The sequence below is a fragment of the Lycium barbarum genome, chromosome 9 (genome assembly GCF_019175385.1).
Source record: "Lycium barbarum isolate Lr01 chromosome 9, ASM1917538v2, whole genome shotgun sequence".
In the NCBI taxonomy this organism is placed as follows: Eukaryota; Viridiplantae; Streptophyta; class Magnoliopsida; order Solanales; family Solanaceae; genus Lycium; species Lycium barbarum.
The window spans coordinates 74,349,028-74,354,963 of NC_083345.1; the positions used below are offsets into that span (position 1 = coordinate 74,349,028).

The window sequence follows — 5,936 nt, forward strand, 5'->3', positions numbered from 1 at the left end:
TTTAGATTCACGACTTTTTTTTTCCAATGACATAGTGCTGTATTTGTTTACGAAGAGTATAGTAAGTACTCTCTATTTTGAGTAAAAAACAATAAAAGAAATTTAAGACAAAAAGACATATTTTAAAATTTCAACTTTCAAAGAGGCAAAGTTTGATGAGATTGAACATAACCATAAATATAATTACTATGGGAGACTTGTTTAAAATGTTTGCCCCATAAAAAACTATTTTCTCCAATAAAGCATACAATGAAAGTAGTGTTGAGATTTTGCACCAGAATTTATTCGGCAACCGTGCTCTTCATTGTTTAAGATTTTTTATGGTCTACTCCATTGCAAACTAACGCGATTCGGTTTTCGTGGGAGATTACAATGCAATTATGTTCTTGTGCATCAGTGTCTTGAATAGGACAATTGATTAGTGATTGATAGTCCATAACGTTGTGCAATTTGACTTGGTTCCACACAAGAAGTGCGGAATTGGACCCGGTTTCATGCCACTTCAATTCCCTCTTCTTGATCAAACACTCTGTATACTTTTTCCAACAATCTGATATATATAATCATCCTTGCGTTCTTCATTTCACCCATAATTTCTGAATTTAGTTCAAAACTGAGTTAAAACATCAACAAAGAAAAAGGTGCAGAGTGCAGTCTCAACAGTAGTGCACGTTCTAAACTACAATTACCAGAAAATGGTCCTACGTTGATTGGCACTACATCTAGACAATCACAACAGTAATTTATTTGCCTTTAGTCATTTGGTTTTTAACGCATCACTTCATATGAGGTAGCGTTTCTTTTTCTTGTTTAAGTAGTTAGCAAGAGGAAGTTAGGAAAGAATCTCTTCAAAGAGGTGTTTGATGCGTGCATCTATAGTCTTTTATAAAAATATATATATAAGGGTATTTACGTAATTTAACTCTAAGTTAGAGAGTTCATGCTTTTAACATAATATAGATAATGTATATATAATGCACTAAAATTTATATAAATAATGAATACATTAAAAAAACAAGTGAGCCAAAATATCAAGCTGTTTTTGTATTTATAAAAACAAGATTACAATATTGTCTGCCAATTCAAGAGTTAGCATACATGAGTTTGCAAAAATTCAAATATAAAAGATTCCTAAAATATCTAAGTTCTAGCAGCAATCAACCAATACAAAGAACTCCACTGATTTCTTCTACCCTTTATCCATTTTGCTCCACCTACAAAATATTATAAATCAATGATTAAGCAAAATTTTCACTAAATAATTTATTTTTAACATAATATATATTCTTGATGTGCAAATAAAACATGTTTATCAATCCTCTACAGAGCAGTTTACAACAAAATGCACCAACACTACAAAGGTAACTAAATTGAATATAACATGTGTGTTAGTAGTTTTTAAGAACAAATTAGAGTCCAATAACCAAAAGGCAGTACTCTCATTAGCTTCTCCTAAGCTAGAAATTCATTGAAGTTATTAAAGAATTAAACTTTATCATGAACATCAATATAGCACATCACTTTAAACATGCTAATTCAAATTAATAATTTTGGTTGAAATGAACTTCAGTTGAACATCAACCAAGATGGTTAGACAGTTTCAAATCAAAATTAGAGGACAAACTAATGGAGCAGTAATGTCACCAAAAGGGGAGCTCAGATGTGGTTCTATAGAGTAGAGTTCGTCTAGAAAAAACTTGCTGAAATGGAAGTCCAAATCAGCAACAAAATACAGCTAAAAGAGGACCAAAATTTCCCAAAACTCCAAAGTAAAGCACCAAAATTGCCACGAAACTTGTAGCAATGGAAAACATAAGAAGTTGGTGCAACGGAATTAGAAGTTTACAGTCATATCTGACTTCTATAGCAATATCATAGTATTTTTCAACTTTATAGGCTCAAATAAATTGAGGAAAAGGTGTAAGACACCCTTCAAAATTCGCATAACATGCGATTCCGTTCCAGACTTCAGTTAATTCTCCAAGGCTTTGTTAGAAAATGTTTAAGAGTACAATTACAAAAGCAAACTTCAAATTTCTACATATTTATGAAAATGACTAAATGCAGAAAAGAGAGATATCAAATGAGCTAGGTTTTCCTAAGTCAGCACATATGACAATTCAATGGCCTCTTAAAACACTACTTAACTATTTATCAAATATTAAACAATTTGGAAGGCTAGCTAATGTTTTCAACATATTTGAGCCTAACCTATTTAATCCAATTGTTAGCATGCATTAACTATTCTATTATTCTACTCAATTAATTACATTTAACAAGCAGGGTCTGCTTATTTTTTTAACACAAGACAATTAAATAAGAAATCAGGACTATCTGCAAGTCAAGTCACAGATAAGTAACTCACTCCAACCCCAAAGCAAATATAGCTACTGTACTTGTAGATTTTATGTACATTCAAGAAGATAAGAGAAGCTGGTCACTTAGACTGGAATGTCTTCATTTTCGTTGTCCAATCAGCTCTAGTGAATTTAATAGGAAACATCTCGCAAAAGAAGAAAAATTATTAGTAAAAAGATGTGTCACCTCAGTGATATGGAATTAATCACAAAAAATTAGACAACTAGTTTGAAACAAGTTCACATACTAACAACACATTGACACTTTCTAAAATAAAGGGAGCAAGGGTATGCTAAAGAAACTTCATTTTTTCTTTAAATATTTCAAAATATGAGTGAAAATATAATGAGAAACCTTTTTTTGTGTGTGTGGTGGAAGGGGAGTTAGCTCCAGAAATGTATGTAAGGCTATCTTTTTAACCAATATTTTTCCTCTTGCAACTTTGGATTGTTGCAAATGAGTTAAACAATCGACAAGAATGATAAAAAGTGCTCCTTTCACCGTAATGCTGCCTTACCCCAAGTTTAGTTCTAATATTTGTTTCACGCACTCTATATATTTTTCTCCAATCGGTTGACCTTCAAATGCTATTGAAAATAAGAGCTGGTCAAATCAGAGCATTATGTCTATGTAGAAGGTTTTAACACTATGGTTGTGCTCCACATATCATGACATATTTTATCTGAAATCTATATAAAATTAATAAAAATAAATTCACCACAAGAACCATGCTTAGAAAGTCAATGAGTTTTAAGTAAATTAACTTGAAGGTCTCACTTCTTAAACAACTAATCTGTACATTTCTCCGGTTTAAGATTCCACATTCCACCAAATTCCATCTCCTAAATAAAGCAAAAGATATTGTAGAAAAGAGCACATCAATATACTTGGCAGCTAATATATAAGATAAATCGCCAATAGATATAAAAGGAAACAATATGTGAGTGGATTGATGGGTAAATTTTAACTCTCTTCGAGAGAATTAAGAATACACTTAAGAGCTGCATTTGTCTTCAAAAGACCACATTGCAACAGAGGAAAAGATGCAGATTTTACAGTAAGCATTGTTCATACGCATCCTTAGCATTACAACACATGATCATCAAGATGGAACATCCCCCAAATTATGAGTGCAAGTGTAGTGTATAACAATTCATATGGAGGCACCAAATATTTACATGTTGGACTAGAGAAAAGGCAACTAACAGTTTACTATCTTTAGTTTTGGACCTAAACTCATCTTTATTCTTTCACCTAGAACTCTAATAGTCCATAATGTTTGCTAAAGTAGGGCGCTTTCAGTCACTCTCCAAAAGTTCTTCAAAATCTAATAGGGAAGGAACTTAGCTTCTTCACTGCTTCTTGAGATAATATTCTACAACATATTGGTTATTTCCGCTTGAGTTCTTGGCAGTCCAATTACGACATTAAGATCAAATAGCCAGCAAATGTACTTTTTTAAATTAAAAAATCTATTGAGTTCATTCAATCCACTCTCTGTTACAACACTCATCTCTTTTTCATCCACCATTTCATTGGTCAGGAACAATGAACATTTAAATTTTTTAACTTTAGAGTTGAATCATACCTGCAAATTAAAAAATATATTCTGAGATCAAAAAAATTAAAATATATATATTCTGAGATCAATTCCTAACTACTATACAATACGTTATCATCTACCACCTCTATCGCCCTTAAATTAAAGATTGGTATCAACTTTAAAAGCAAGTAAATTAGTACTAACTTCAGTTAATTGGAAAAATATAAATGAGAACGAGACACTTTTTGAAAATTGAATACTTCTGTTGGTAAATAATGTATTTTACTCCTTAAAAAAGAGTTTCTTTCAGTTCTAACTATGGCTTTATCAGAGAGGAAAATCAAAGGCAATGACTACATTTGTTTTCATGTAAAATGAGTATAAAAAATACTGTGAAATTCATTATATTAATGTGGAAATAGAGATTGCACAAATCTGTGGATACAAAATAAGCATACGAAACACAACGTAGAAGGTAAAAGAAATAGTAACTCACAAGCAACATCTAAGAGAAAATCACCACAAAAAAGATGCCATTCAAAACCCTAACTACTAGAGATAGAGAAAAACTTGAACAAGATTGAAATTAAAGTTATTGAAACAGTAAATTTTTGCAGAAATTCGAAACCCTAAAACTCAGGAAATTTTTACATGGAATAATCATTTACAGAACAAGAGATTCAAGAAATACCGGAAAAGGTTGAGAATCAAGAAACGGAGTTCAAGTACATAGCATAGTTCGCTATTCTTTTGAGCTTTGGACATGAAAGCTCATAGCTTCGTTTCTCTGTTCTTCACAGATAAATAGTTCAGATTTTCATCCCTAGAAATAATTTTTGTGTTCCTCATAGTTGAGAGAAACTTTTGTAGCCCTTCATATTAAAAGATTCGATTGCAAATTTGTTAGTTTTGCAGACCTTCGATGTGTTCGATTCAGAAGAAATTTGTGTTCTTAAGAGAGATGTCTAAGGTGTACTGGGTTAGGTTTTGATAACAAAAAAAATGAAAATATAATATAGCAAAACTACTTAAAGAGAGGCCATATTCTTGGGAAATTAGACAGGGAAAATTAAAGAGGTAAATCAAAACCGTTGCAATATATATTTTTAACCATGAAACCGTTACCATAGGGGTGTTTATTGCCACGGTTACCAAGACTGTTGCAAAGAGTACCCCTATAGCAACGGTTCGTACTCTATTGCGATGTAATTGCAAAAGTGTTTCAATAGCACTGAGACCCTTAAGCCACGGTTATATCCGTTGCAATAGATATATATGGCAACGGTTTTGAAACCATTGCAAAAAAGTCCGTTGCTTTAGGCTCAATTTCCAGTAGTGTTACCTTCTGGGTCTGGTGGATATGTGATGAATTGTGATGCTTCTAGAATTGGTTTGAGTTGTGTATTGATGCAGAACAGTAAGGTAATTGCTTATGCTTTGTGTCAGTTGAAGAAGTATGAGACGAACTATCTGACTCATGACTTGGAGTTGGCTGTTGTGGTATTTGCTTTGAAAATTTGGCGTTATTATTTGTATGTTGAGCATTGCAATGTTTTTACTAACCATAAAAGCTTGCAATATATCTTTAAGCAGTGAGAGTTGAATCTCGGACAGCGGAGAGTTGTTAAAAGACTGCGACTTGAATATTTTGTATCACCCTGGTAAGGCTAATATGGTTGCTGATGCTTTGAGTAGAAAATCTATGGGCACGTTGGCTTATTTGCATGCACATGACATGCCCATAGGGAAGGAAATTCAAATACTTGTTGGTCTTGGGGTCAGACTTGATGAAACCAAAGATGGAGAGTTAGTGGGAATCATGCCATCACGGTCTAACATGATGGAAAGGATAAAATCCAAGCAATATGATGATGAACTTTTGGCAAAGTACACTTCATTTACTATTGGTGATAGTGTTCTGCGGTTGCAAGGACGATTGTGTGTTCCTGATGTTGATGGTCTTCGATAAGAATTAATGATGGAAGCTCATAGGTCTAAGTAATCGATTCATTCGGGATCCACCAAAATGTATAAG

At 32.7% G+C, this 5,936-nt stretch overlaps 1 long non-coding RNA gene across 2 annotated transcripts; it reads right to left on the reverse strand.

Annotated features, from left to right (window-relative positions):
- Nucleotides 1-1,019: 1,019 nt before the first annotated feature.
- Nucleotides 1,020-4,956, reverse strand: LOC132608957 (uncharacterized). Of its 2 annotated transcripts, XR_009570628.1 has the most exons (3): nt 4,593-4,956; nt 2,366-3,946; nt 1,020-1,214 (listed from the first exon to the last, which is right to left on the reverse strand). It is a non-coding gene; the product is annotated as an uncharacterized LOC132608957 (long non-coding RNA). The 2 variants fall into 2 exon arrangements; XR_009570627.1 differs by lacking the exon at nt 4,593-4,956 and having other exon boundaries at nt 2,366-4,584.
- Nucleotides 4,957-5,936: the final 980 nt, after the last annotated feature.